Genomic DNA, 15,417 nt, shown 5'->3' on the forward strand with positions numbered 1-15,417 from the left:
ATTTGGAGGCTAAGATGTAGCATCGGCTGCATCTAAGCACTAAAAAACCTATAAAATATCGCTAATTTGCGCAAAGTGCATACAATTGTTGTCCGCATCCGACTTCGGTGTTCACCATGAAAATCTATATCGAAATATATCTATTTCAAGGCGATCAATCAAGAACCGTGGATGTAGCATCACACACTATTTTTTCGGATAAAATGAATGTAGCTCCCTTATCAGTGAAGTTTTCAAATCTCTGTTTCCGCTAAAACGAAGATGCTGTACTAGTTTTTTCATTGCAGTGGAAACGAACCGTAGAAAACGTGACAAACTACGCGATATTTCCTAAAACAATTTTAGATGATTTTTCTACTTTGGAATTTCTTGTAACTCGCGTTTTAGTAGATGGATTTTCACGGGGAATGATTTATTGGATCAGGAACGTAAAAAACTAAAATGTGCAATCAAGTACGAAGAAATCGAATGACAATTGTTAAAATTAGGCCCGAAAAATACGATTTTTGGAAAAATGTTCGCACAAAATTTTCGCATTTGGATGCAGATTTCTATGAATCTGTGCAGACTACATTCACAATATTCATATCAAATAACTCAGAATCGCAAGTACTACAATCCTATATATGGTTTTTGGAAAAACCTGTTTGCGGAATGAAATTAGAAGAAATTTTCAAAAAAACACTGTAAATCTGGCTTCAAAATGTCAGCATCATTTAATGGTAGAAGCAGACGAAATTTTGAAAAGTACTACACTAGTGAGATAATCCTTATTTAGTTTGCTTCTGCTTTTACTTTGACAGGAAACTCGAGAGAAGTGTGGTTTACTCACAAATCCAGAGAAAACAAAAAAAGACATGGTGGCTTCAACCCATTTTCACAAATTTTTTTAACATAAATATAGCCACAGCTTCCACGCAAATTATCTTTTAAGGCCAATATTGTTTGCCACGTCCAAAAACATTTCATTTTATCCAAAAGTATTTAATTTGTATAATATACAATCACGAGTCGCGTGTTCTAAAAGGGCAAACCTTGGCTTCAGCTATGTTAAATTCTCAAAAATATTGGTGATATATAGGTTGAGACTGTGTATTTTTGCTCACACAGTGGTTCAGAATCGTTTGATCCTGATCAAAACGCTGTAACTTTTGAACGGACAGAGATATTTTCATAATTTTTTTTTTTGTTCGACAAAATCATCAAACGATCAAATTCGAGCTAGTTGTTACAGAGGAATTCAAGTTCCAAGTTGAAATGTTGTGTTTTTTTCATATTTGGCATCAAAATATGAGCGTTTTTGAGTTTTTCAAAGGATCCAATCTGTTAAAAAATGTCAAACGCCAATAAGCAAACCAAAAAATACAAAATAATAATAAATGTTTTCTTACTTTTTTAATTAAAAACTTGTTAAAAAATTAAAAAAAAATACTCCTTGGGTTTCATATAACTCATATAAAAATTTATATATTTAAAAAATGTTCATTTGTGTAAAAAATTATAACTATTATTAATTATGGGGTATGGAAAAAAACAATAAAAAGTGTTAAGCGGGCGGAACGGATACAAAAGTAGGCACCATTCTGCATAAATGAAACTTTGTTCATGCTGTTTATTTGGAATTTCACTAAAATTTAGTACCTGAGGAAAATAAAATAACTCACTTCGAGTAAACGCTACGGCAATTTATTAAAACGGTTCTTAAAGGCAACATTCCTTCCTACCTCTCTAACAAAAAACAATGAACACAATATCTGATGTAATTTCCGAGAAATAGCTACACATTTCTTTCTCCAGAAATTTGCAAAAATGACGTAACATGCTACGCCCTTCCAATTTGTTGACCTAATATTGTGGTTTCATTAGTTTCAATATGATTACTATAGAATCCCATATAGAAATTAACAATCGAGGAAGACAAAAATTGAGGATGTGACCAGAAAAATCAATTTCTGAACCACTATGCGGCGCTTTCAATCTAAAATTTCAAGCAATTCTCTTTTAAGGAATTACCCCGAATTGCAACTTTCAAAGAATCGAAACTTTTTATTGGCTCATTTTTAAGTAAAGGGTGATCCACTTCGAGGTTCCTAATTTTTTTAAGAAAAAAAATACAGAAAATTCAAACTGAATGGGAAATGTTTATTATCATGAAATGACACGCGTGATGTTTTATTTCGAGACCTGAATCTAAGCATAAACTTTAGACTTTACTTACATATACACAGCGGAAAAAGTCTAACGGTGTGATATCACATGATCTTGGTGGTCAATCGAGCGGACCAAAACATCGTAGTACCTACCTTCCAAACAGAAAACTCGCAATACCCCTTCTATGGGGGCTATATTAAAACGTGCATCTATACCCACAATTCTCTGTACGCATGTTTTATTTCGGTAGGATAATGTGACAAAAACTTTCAAAATGTCGAGAATCGGAAGGTATCGTTCTATAGGGGCTATATTAAAACATGGACCTATACTGACTAATTTTAGAGGAAAGTTTTGTAGCCCCAAGGAAGACCAAATACCAAATTTCAGTCATTTTGGTAAGATAATGTGGCTAACCCCTTCAAAGTATCGAAAGTCGGGAGGTACTGTTCTTTGGGACCTGCATCAACACGTGAACCAATACTAACGAATTTCTGGCAGAACGTTTGGGAGCCCTAAATTTCAGTCATTTTGGTAAAATAATGTGGCTAAACCTTCAAAATATCGAATGTGTCAACACGTGGACCAATACTAACGAATTTCTGAGAGAACGTTTGGGAGCCCCAAAAGAAGACTAAATATCAAATTTCAGCCCTTTGTGTAAGATAATATGGGTAAAACCATAATTGCGGCCTTTAGAGTAGTTTATGTATATACAAATTACTATGGAAACAAAGATCGCTCGGGTGACGGGTCAACGTTAACCTACCGCCATAAAATTTCCTATATAAGATTTTTGGATAAAATTGAAAAAATTTAGGGGATACAAGGACGTATAAATACTTTTCAGAAACAATAGTACGTATACGTCACTTTTCAATTTTTATATCAGGTTCCACCTTCAAAGGAACAAGCCACGTTCTTCCAATCTAGCCGGCTTTTTAGAAAAAAAAAAATAATGAAAATACCCAGCTTCACCGTCACGTCATGGCTTATTCCTCGAAAGAGTAAAACAGTGGATTTGCTGGACGCCTTTCATGTTTTCGGTACATATTACGGCTTATGAACTAATTAAATGTGAAGGAAGATGTACATACTCATGAAATCTGGCGGATTTATATTTTAATAATCTTAACTAATTTTAATATGTCAATGTTGCTATGGATCGCTATCTGTCCGAATTTCATAATAACAAGTAAGAAAGTATCAGCCAGCTGTGCTGACGGAGATATACCCTCAGCTTTGGAAAGGAAAGTTTTATAAATATAAAAAGTTATGACTATATCAACGACTTTGACACTTAAATTTAACGATTTTTCAAAAGTGGACTTAATCGATATGTGCACTGAGCGGGTCAAATATTGATTTTGTATCATGAGTTTGCTTTAAAATATGTGTAGATACTGTAGTGTGTCTGTAGATACCGTAGTGTGGGGCTGTACCAACTCATTGACATATACCAACAATTTTTAGCAAGCAAACTTCTGATTTATAGAGAACTCGAAATATTAAACTAAGTTTGCCGGCAGGGTTTTTTGGAGCCTTTGGGCTATTATCTCAGGACGTATGTATGTGGAAAAAAATTGTGCCGTTGTAAAGGGGGCCGCTAGGACAAACTACTGAAAAATAATTCAAAACTTCACTTTTTCCTAATTTTGTGTGGGAGGTATCCGAAGGAGTGGAACGATATAGCCCATATTCCAAACTGATACAGGATTGGATGAAATAATACGATGTGCAAAGTTTGGACAATCAGAAACTCCCAGCGGTAATTATCTTGCAGATTTGGCATTTTAGTTGGTGCAGTTAGGATTTCTTGGAGCGTTTAGGCCATTATCTCAAGAAGTAGTAAAGGAAGCCACGTGGACAACCTACTGAAAAAATTTCAACACGATCCGAGAGAAGCTCTTAAATTTAATTTTTCCGAATTTTGTGTGGGAGGTACCCGAAGGAGTGGACCGATATAGTCCATATACGAACCCGAACTATATCTATAATTATAAAATACGATGTGTAAAGTTTGGACCAAATCGATTGCTCCCTTCGAGAGTTATCTTTCACACCATTTTACAGAAAAATGTTGAACTTTTGTGTAGGGTGTACCCGAAGGAGTAGCCCAATATAGTCCATATTCGAACTTAAACTAAGTTTGGGCAAAATATTACGAAATGCAAAATTTCGGTTGATCCGTTCGAGAGTTATCGTGCGAACCAGCCAGACAGACAGACGGACGGACATGGCTAAATCAGTCGATAAAGTAGGGCATTCTAATCATTTTTAACCAAAGAAAACTTATAAATAATTCCGCGGACACCGAAATAACAACATAAAAGTGTTTAAATTGACAGATAATTGAAACATCTCGGAATGTCAATAGCGTATGTTCTCATACCCGATTACCTGGAGCATATTTCCAAACCTTTAAACGGCAAACTTGTACGCGGAAAACCCATTTTATTGAACAAAACATCAAAGTTTTTATAAGAAATTTTTACGTTTTTCATAATTATTATGAAAATGTTCCATCTTATCAGCATCCGAAGCACTCGATTGTATCCGTCGAGGTTGTCTGTGTCATATTCTATCTTATTGTGAAGAAATATGTCATAACTGCGCGACTCCTATAGATATTCCAAAATATTCAAATATCTGTCAATTCAAACTCTTTAACGCTGTTATTTCGGTGTTCGCGGAATTATTTATATTTTTATTATTTTATTTTTATTATTATTTTTTCTTTGGTGAAAAATGATTAGAAAGCCTTGCTTTATCCACTGAGAGAAAAATCAGCGTTAATATCTAAAAAATTCGCAAAAATAAAGTGACTGTTCTATCCTGATGACCAAAAATAAATGCCTATTTTTCATAGTACTATCGGGAAAATGATCAGAAAATCATTTCGCGAAGAGGTAGAAACATAATTTTTTCTGTTTTGATATGGAACATTGTCGACTTTAAATCCCTGCAAGACTAAAAACGAAGATTCATTCGCTTTGGGATAAATAAGCTAACATTAACAAAAATTTAGGTGTTCTATTTTATTTTATTTATTTTAGAGGATTTTTAAAAGGTATTTATGTTTTTCCTAAAAAATGAATGATCCTATTATTGAATATATTTTTTGAGATTTTAGCTTCAATAAATTTGTAAATAAAGCAACAAAACAAATGTTAAACAAATTTAATTTTGTATTGTTTTGGTAAAATAACAAATGTTTCACTCGGGTATAAAGGAAAAATTGTATTGAAAAACTTAAAAAAATTCAGAAAAAATAGTAATCGTCCGAATCCCATTACCACATAGGACTTAAAATTTTTGTAATTGAACGTAGTTTAATACAAAAAAAATTAAAGAAAATCGAAGGGGTCGAACATCTTTAAAAATTGATTTTGAATATTAAATCGCGAAAATAGCATCCAAGCCCATTGTGCAAATTTTTTTGCTATTTTTTATTAAATAGCTGATAAAACAACAAAGCATACAAAAAAGATTTTTTCAATTTGGACCAATATTAAAAAAGTTATGAGTATTTCTTTGCATGTAGTTTTTACAGAATTTGACTTTTTCAAGGCGCGATATCTCTGGAACCGTTAGTCAAAAAAAATCTGAAAATGTACTAAAATGTTTTGTTAATCAGCAGCATCACCACAGCAAAAAATAAGGGAAATCAAAAACCTCATCTTGAAAAAGTGTCCGATTTCACTCAGAAATCCCCATATAGTTTTTACAGAATTGGACTTTTTAAAGGCTCGATATCTCTGGAGTCGTTAGTCAAAAAAATCTGAAAATATACTGAAATATTTTTCTGATGAGCAGCATCACCACAGCATAAAAGGAAATTAAAAACCTCGTTTTGAAAAAGTGTCCGAATTCACTCAGAAATCCCTATATATAATAATTTAAATAATAAATCTCCCTTAAAATTTCTCTTTTATTATTTTGAACACCATTAGCTTTAATTTTCAAAATACTGAAAATAGACAGGTACCGTTATATGGGGGCTATACGCAAACGTGGTTCACAATTTTTGTTGGAAAAGTTTAGCGACCATTAAGAATCCTAAGTACCAAATTACAGCTAAATTGATAGGAAAGTGTAGCTTATATCCTCAAAATACTGAATATTGGGAGGTATATTGATATGGGGATATACCAAAATATTAGCCGATATTGTTCATATTCAGTCCAGTATAACCCACAGATTCAGGCTGAGTATGTGCAAAATTACAGAAACAAATATCAATTCGTTTGCAAGTTATTAATTTGGCGCCGCTAGATCAGTGATTTCGACCACTGTGAATCGCCGAGAAAAATGTAATGTCGTCGAACCTACGACCATCTGTATGCAAGGCGGCCTTGGTAACCATTGCACCACGGTAGTGGCACACATATTTATGATATTAAATACCACTTTTGTTTCTTTGAAAAGCCGGCTAGATCGAAAGAACGTGGCTTGTTCCTTTGACGGTGGAAACTGATCTAAACAAATTGATTCTTAGTGACGTATACGTACTAATATTTCTGAAAAGTACTTATACGTCCTAGGACATGTATGTATATTCAGATGTGTCTCAATAGCAATAATCAAATCATGAGTTTATTAATTATTAATATGCACATATGTATGTATGTACATAAATAATTGATAGCATACGTTGTTTACTTATTTAGCCAACATAAATACTTAGCTCTTAACTGGCAACAGTATTTGAATAACAAATATATGATTACCTTTTTAGTGAGGATATGTGATGTATATGCTCTGCGTTTCTTCCGGCTATATGTGAATGGCTTTACTGATGCCTTGTTGTCGTTGCCGTTGTCGTTGTTGTTATAGTTTAGATTCAGCTCTCTATTGATTTGCCTTCTATGATGATGCTAAGCCGTCGATGGCTGCTTTCGATTATCGTCTTTGTGGTTAATTTGAGTTGTAAGTTCGCTGCTCAAATGGAGGGGGTATTTGCTCAGAGAACGTTTGACTTTCAATTAATAGAATTTTAATTTTGATTTATTCTTTGTATTTATTATTATTTATGTTCGTGCGCGCGTGCTTTGTTTCGAATCGTTGTTTACTTTAATTAAATTGTATTTCGTTTGCTATGTTGTGATTCGATGGGACAAAAAACTCTTCTTCTTGCCGGTTGACGATTTTTGTTGTGATTTTTTTAGACACTGCAATTAAGTCAGAGATTCACGGTGTGATGCAATGTACCTCTCGTTTTTTGAGAAAGTTCCCGCGCTAATTAATTGCAAATATGAAATCTGTGTTTGGCGGGGGTGGATGACATAAAACGGCTTTGGCAGTTTGTAGTGTCAAGTAGTAGTAGGTAGGTAGACAAAAACACAGATAACGTCTTCTTGACTGATGTTGGTTGGTTGGTGTCGGTCGTACTTCGGCGTCGCAAATGTTTGGTTTTTTATATTTTTGTTTGTTTTTTTATATTTTTTTCTTTTTTGTTAAGTTAGTACTTCGTTCGTATTGATCGCTCAGTGAATGTTGCCGAATTTGTTTTTGTATGTTTTTGCTGTTATTTTATTGTTTCGTTCGATTAAGAATTTTTCTCACTTTTTATTGAAATTTAGTGGGGGTATGCAGCACATGTATATGTGTGTGTGGCAAATTTTCCACAGCTCTCTTGTAATTGCACTGTTCTCTTTTTTCGTTGGATTGGAGTACAAAGAAGTGAAAAGAGCCCGTGGTATTAGTATCTCTTTTATTAATTATATCTATTGTATGTAGGCGGACTGGTAGTATTTAGCTCCCTAGCAATGGTGCTGTTGCGTCTGTGGGGTAAAATAATTTCTGTTCCTCGATCGGTCGATTTGGATAGTTGTTCTCTTTGTTTTTTTTTTTCTATTTTTTATTTGCTCTTTTTTATCTGTAGCTTCTTTGCTATATGTATGAAATATTTATGTATATGTCACTTGGATCTTCGACAGATCTGCCTGCTAAAGAAAAACAAAAATAGATATTAAAATTTCTTGTTGTTGTAGTTGTGAACTATAGTGTCGTTGTCGTTGCTGGTGTTATTCGCTTTGTGTTCTTCAGTTTTTCCCATCTATTGCCGATAATTACGTTGAGGATAGATGTTGGCAATGTTGTTAATGTTGATCGTATATCGTTATTGTTTCTTCCGCTTTTCCTTCCGTTGCTTTGAGCTTTTTTTTCTAAGTTGATGACACCACGATGACGTATTGAGCAAATTATGTTACACACTTTTTAAGGACAGACAGACATACATATGCCTGTACATACATACATATGAATAAATATGTTTTATTTTTGTTTCTGTTGCTTTCGTTTGTTGTTGTTGTACTGTTGACTAAATATGAAAAAGAACTTTTGCGATTTATAGAATTGTGGTAAAATACAAAACTAAATATATCATATGCATATGTATGTATGTACGTATGTATATTTGTATCTTTGCAATACATGTGCATATGTATAAGGACTTCGGTGGACCTTAAGTTTTTTACAAATTGGTGTTTACAAATAAACAAACATATGTAAATGCCTATACAATTTTGTATATACATATGTACATACATACATATGTATATACATATTGTAATGGTATTTAAATTCAAAGTATAATTATCCGTTAATTTCGTTTTATTAGTAACGGATATTCTCTTGAAATTTGCACAAACCAATCACTTTTAATGTTAATTCAAAATATACTAAACACAAACAGTAATATCATCATCACCACAATTTCTCAACAAAATAGTTATTTTAAATTTATTAATACATATTTTCTATACTATATAGATATCTTTTTATTGCGAGACTATTATGATCACACATAGACCGCAGCAAATATGTACAAATAAATCGACGGCTTGGTAAGTTCTTTGCATTTATTTTTAGTTCGTATTTGTCATTTGCTTTTTTAATCCGCTGAGTTATCGCTAATGATATTCACGTTTTCAAACCGCTTGCCTACCGTTTATTTATTGTTAACCATTTATACGATTCTGTTCTGTTCTTAACCGTCGAGAAAATCCCAAACAAACAACAATTTGACGTAATTCGTTTCGTAAATTTTTTTTATATTCGTTTTGCTATTTGCAATTTTCACAAAAATAAATATGTATATTTTTTGAGTTGCTTCTTTTCTGTCTCTTTTGAAGGCGATGCAGAAAAGTTTTACTAATTGAATGAATTTCCCGCTTGAGAGTAAAATACTTCGTACTTAAAAATATTTAAATTTAATCATTGGGCGATCAGAGATAGACTAAATTCAAAATTTTTGTCAATGTTTCGCAATGCTTCAAAAGCGCACAGCACAACCAAAATTGTCTTCAAGTTTTTGCTCAATCGTTAGCGATCGTTCGTTTGCATTTCTCTTTTTCAACACTCGCGCACGCATCATCATCGCCCGTGAAGAGCACAAATCATTTTTAGCTGTTTGTTCAATGTTCGAACATACATATGTACACATATTTTAATTTATGTTTGTCGATTCGTTGTACTATTTTTTTAAAGACTCTTAACTTGTTTATTTCTTAACTTAATGTAATATTTCTCCAATAAATAGTTTATTTCAATTAGTATGGTCGTTGTTGTTGTTCTTGTTGCTGCTGACTGCTGTTGTCTACAATTCTAAATAATAATTAATATGAATGAAGTAATCGTTCATGACTCATTCGTCTGTGTTGTTAGCCAGTTTTGTTGTTGTCGACCGCTCTCTGCAATAGTCGACATTTTTATGAAAAAGAACGAACACTCATCGCACAGAAATGTTCTCAGTTCCCATTCCCAACCAGCAACTGCGTCCATTATGTCCACACGACGAGTGAGCATGTCGATCATCTGGTAGTCTCTTTTTTAAACAAAAGCCAATTACATTCATATGTATATTTCGAATTGCTGTACTCTTTAATTCTCTTGATTTCCGTTGATGTGGTTAGTTGCAAAAAAAAAACTTATTAAATTAAAACTAAACATTTACTGGGTGTGTTTCTGCTATTAAAAGAATCAAAACGATGGAGAGACAAAATATCTACCAAAAATATCAACTAAACAAATATACTGGCGTATATAATAGTACAACGATCATAAAGAGAGTGTTAGGTCGGGACGAATAAAATTTGCCCTCCCCAAATGAAGTTGTTCATCAACTGCGACATGAAGAAGACCTTAATGACTGCCAATTTCAGAGAACATGCCAATGTCATATTAATTGAACGTTGTCATAAATTTTGATAGCAAAAACATTTGGTAGCCTTGGCCGCCAATATTTCATATTTACATACATATGTAAGTATTTATAGACATACTAACATACACATGCATATTTATATGTACATATGTCGGCAAATAAAGAAAATTGTACTAAGAGCAGTCAACAATACTGTTGATCGATCGAACAGTTAAATTAATGGCTGACTCTTATGGTTTAGCCAACAACAACTGAAGATGAACAATGGTAGTTGTTATTAGGTTGGGTGCAGGATCCCGAGTATAAGACTGTGTGTAATTTTTTAAGTCATGGAAAATTAACTATATTCTGACACATCATCACACTGATGAGAAAACCAAAAATAAGACAACCCTTCCGATATTCTGGTAGCAGAAGGGACGTTCCGAGACATCATCACTGCAGCAGCTGCTCGCCATATCGAACTTCCCAGCAGAGGCGATAGGATTAGAAAGAGAGCGTGATGAGCTTCTTATTGCCGACCCCAGAGGCAGGGAGCTGACACTGGAAGTTAACAGGTTGATCGGTGAACACAAGCAGAACAAGTTGTTAAATCATTTGAAGTGTTGCAGCATTGGAGCCGGAATAAGCGAATTGTGGACAACGGTTAAGTTACCCTCGAACCCTGGAAAGAAGGAAGATAGGACCTCAGTCACGATTGGCGACGTTACACTGACAGCGTAAGTTATTTTAATCGACAGTTTGTCGATGCTGTCAAGCACTCCACCCTGATTGAGCACATCGAGCAGACTACCTCCACCACCTCAATTATATGTTTGGACGTCAGTCGTACGTGGAATTCAAGAACTGTTTAACCTCTACCTCTCCTGTATTCCACCCCCTCCAGACGGCATTAAGATCGTAACATATGCATACGATTATGGCGTCTCGTACCATCCCTGATGTCAATTGTAAAAGGCTGAACTCCTATTTGACTAATGTTACCACCTTCTTCCATGAGAGGAATATCCGATACTAAATCTACGCCCAAACGGAATGCCGAGATGAGCACTTAGCTGAATGTCATGGTCGATGGTAGCAGAATTCCGACCAATAACTACCCCAAGATAGTAATGGTCACATTCGACAGGGTAGGAACAAGGTCTTCAATCCCTAGCCAGAAGCACTTGGGGTGCAGATAAAGAAACCTTGTTGATGACATATAACGCGATAGGTTTGTCTGTGGCAAGTTATGCGGTGTCACTGTGGTCCGCGAATATACGTCAAACGCGATGGAAAAATGCTCAAATCTGTCAGGATGTAGCAACACAATACATGTCCCAAAGGTTTGAAGGGGTCATTTGTTAGGTTCATATCTTCCAACCTGCTAAGAATTTGATTTACTCTCGGAATCAACGTTGTAGCTATTGACTTAAGGGGTTATGGCCACTTGCAAATTTTAAAAAATTGAAAAACATATTGCATGTGATAAATTAAAAGTTCGATGACAGGAAAGTCACTCCGATATGTCCGATGAGCTGCTACCAACAGCGAAACCAGGTTGTGTGGGTCCGAATCTTTGGCTTTCCTTTTTCACTTGCAAAAATTTTTCGGCAATTAAGCTCGACTCCAATGAGAAATGTATTATATTGGCGGACAGATCAAATGTATTTAGGGTCTTTTCAGAACTTTGTGACCCTTTTTGGACACTTGAACTTGCCGACAACAATATGGATTAGGATTAAAGGAGGAGGTACTTGAAGGAATAGACCGACATAGTCCTTTATTGAAGTGGATTTTATTTTGGGACTCATATCTTGGACTTGTCCACGGAAAACATTATATCGCTGTAAACAGGACCACAACGGCATCGGTATACATTTCCAAAGGATCTCCGAAGAGACCCTAAACGGCACTTAGACAAAAATTTTGATCTTTTGTGGAGGAGGATATGGGCCATTTCAGAAGTTAAACTAAAATTTGGACAACATATTAGGAGATCCAAAGATTGGACCAAATTGAGAGATATCGTGCATACCATTTAAATGACATTTTTTAGATATTGGGGGGAAGTACTGGAAGTTGTGGACCGGTATTGCCCATCTTAGAGCTGAAACTAAGTTTGGAAAAAATGATTAAGGCCAAATTTTGGACCAAATCGGTTGATCAGTTCGAGACTTATCGTGCTCTCCAGCCACTGCAAATGGAGCGAGCCAAAGGGGTTTTTTACACCTTTCGGGCTGTTTTCTCAAGAAATATGTACCTGCCCCTGAAAAAACTTTTACCATCGTAAAGGAGCCAGCGAATGCAAGTTGCTGCAACAAAAATCAAAGTGATTTGAGAACAGGTCTTAAAGTGAACTTATCCGAAATTTTGTGTGGGAGGTACCCGAAGGAGTGGACAAACATAATCTATATTCGAACCTGGTAGATATATTACGATGTGTAAAGTATGGTCCATAGAGTTATTGTGCGCACAATTTTTCCGAACATTTTCGAACTTTTGTGTGGAGGTACCGGAAGGAATGAACCGATATAACCCATCTTCGAACTTAAACTAAGTTTGGACAAAATATTACGAAACCCCAATTTTGGACCGAATCGGTTGATCCGTTAGAGATTTCGTACGCTCCAGCCAGACAAACGGACGGACGGACATGGCTAAATCAACTCTAAATTGTCTGAAACGGATTCCGTCCAACAAAGACGTATAGCAATAAAGACCCGAACAAATGCATTTTCCAAAAACATATGCTAATAGTTCCACATTTTGGTTACAGATGGCTACACAACTCACTGGAATTGATAACAGCAATGTCAATCGTTTTTTATTCCCATTTCTCTCGGCAGAAAACATTAACGTCGTGTTTTGTGGCTGAAATTTATTTCTTTTCTTTTTTTATTGTTCATTCAATGAAAAAATCAAAAGCGAATGCCGTCAAACTTGAGTTTTAATGTTTTTCTTGTCAATATTCCAATGAGTAACAGTTTTCGTTTAACAGAATGTTGCTATGATGTCGTAGCAACAGAAGTTAACTCCCTCTACAGTTAATTTTTCACAATTGACTTTTCCTATCTTATGTTTGGTTTACATTCGGCGTCTTTTCGTGATTTCGAAGGCGTTTCGTGATTTCGCGCGAAATCATGCAAAATTTATCATGATTTCGCATACAAAAATGAAATCATCTTATTTCGTGATTTCAGCGAAATCAACATCGAAATCACAGTACACATGATATACAACCTTGCTTTTGCCTAAAAAAGTACCAAAAGTTGCAACACTTTTCACGTATCACAATAAACAAGGTAGATGTGCGAATTGCTGAAACAAAATATGTTAATATCAAAATTTGTAAACAACGTGAAAAAATATTAAATTACATTGTTACAATGATATTTTTCATTGTGTTCCCGTACTTTTTTCAATCGTAATGTTAGAAAATAGACCGAATTGTCAAAAATTGCTTCCCCATACAAATTTCTTAAAAAATACGGGAACGAAAAAATGACGGAAATTGCAAAAACTCCAGCAAAAATGCCAAAATCAGCGTATCAGCCATCGTGTTCAGATGCCAAAAAACATGCTGCCAGTTTTTACTTGGCCAATTTTTTATAGCAGAGAACAGGAGAAGAGGCTTTTATTCAAAATCAAGTGCAAGTCTTGCTAGATTTCGGAGTACTGGAACGCATTTCTAGCACTAAACGGCGGGGAAAATACTGCAAGTAGTAATATTTTGCAGTTTCTGAACACAACTTTTATGTATCAAAATTTATTATTATAATGTCTCAACGATAAAATCATTTTTTAGTTTTAAATTTCTTAGTATTATAAACAATTAATACGATATATAGATAATTTTACGATCATTTTCGAAATAAAGCAGTAAAGTTCTATATTGTCGTAAATTTTTGATGATTAATTCAATTTACAACAACTTTTTTCTAAAATTCATGTTTGATCAGCTGCGCATTTGCATCTACCTTGATTATTGTGATATGCTTGAAATCAACAAAAAAATAAGTGTAAACACCGGGGTGTATTTCAGGATTTCGTGAAATCCTGTGGATTTTAGAGCGCAAGTGTAAACTTGGCATTATAATATTGACATCTTTGCCGTCCAAACATACTTGGGGTCTAATGTTTGGTTTACATTCGGCGTCGTTTCGTGATTTCGAAGGCGTTTCGTGATTTCGCGCGGAATCAAGCAAAATTTATCATGATTTCGCATACAAAAATGAAATCATCTCATTTCGTGATTTCAGCGAAATCAACATCGAAATCACAGTACACATCATATACAACCCTGTTTTTGCCTAAAAAAGTACCAAAAGTTGCAACACTTTTCACGTATCACAATAAACAAGGTAGATGTTCAATTGCTGCAACAAAAAATTTTAGTATAAAAATTTGTAAACAATGTGAAGAAAATATTAAATTTGTTACAATGCTATTTTTCATTGTGTTCCCGTACTTTTTTAATGGTAATGTTAGAAAAAAGAGCAAATTGTCAAAAATTGCTTCCCCATGCAAATTTCTTAAAAATACGGGAACGGAAAAATTACGGAAATTGCAAAAATTCCAGCATAAATGTCAAAATCAACGTATCATATTAGATGCCAAGATCTATTTAATAGGTCACGTAAGTAGCACAACAACAACTCATTTTTGGCGGAAAATTCTTCAATATGTCAAAATGTTTGTTTACGTTTTCATAAAATTTTTTCACAATAACAAAAAAAAATTGACAGATTGAAACCAATCAGCTGGACGTTTTACGCCATGATTAGATGCCAACGAACATGATTGCTGCTAGTTTCTACTAGGCCAAAATCGTATGGCAGAAAACAGGAGAAGAGGGTGTTATTCGGCGCTATTTTTGTTTAAAGAGAAGTGCAAGTCTTGCTAGATTTCGGAGTACGGGAACGCATTTTTAGCACTAAACCGGAAAACTGCTGCATGTAGTAATATTTTGCAAGTTCTGAGCACAAGTTTTATCTATCAAAATTTATTATTATGATGTCTCAACGATAAAATCATTTTTTATTTTTTCATTTTTTAGTACTATACACAATTAATACGATATATAGATAATTTTATTATAATTTTTCAAATAAACTTGT

At 34.3% G+C, this 15,417-nt stretch overlaps 1 protein-coding gene across 21 annotated transcripts in view; it reads right to left on the reverse strand.

Annotated features, from left to right (window-relative positions):
• LOC141394288 (uncharacterized) overlaps positions 1-9,949 on the reverse strand; it is a 31,200-nt gene extending 21,251 nt beyond the window's left edge. Inside the window, exons 1-3 of one of the 21 annotated variants that reach the window (XM_073968478.1) lie at positions 9,101-9,400; positions 8,227-8,396; positions 6,882-8,099 (exon numbers count right to left, since the gene is read on the reverse strand). The gene's annotated coding sequence lies outside the window, so the exon portion shown is untranslated. Of the gene's footprint in view, positions 1-6,881; positions 8,100-8,226; positions 8,491-8,804; positions 8,841-8,863 lie in introns of those variants that run through there. The other 20 variants (XM_073968479.1, XM_073968474.1, XM_073968477.1 and 17 more) reach the window with 20 other exon arrangements.
• Positions 9,950-15,417: the final 5,468 nt, after the last annotated feature.

This window comes from Musca autumnalis, unplaced genomic scaffold, assembly GCF_047663935.1.
Source record: "Musca autumnalis isolate F117 unplaced genomic scaffold, ASM4766393v1 scaffold_2, whole genome shotgun sequence".
Classification (NCBI taxonomy): Eukaryota; Metazoa; Arthropoda; class Insecta; order Diptera; family Muscidae; genus Musca; species Musca autumnalis.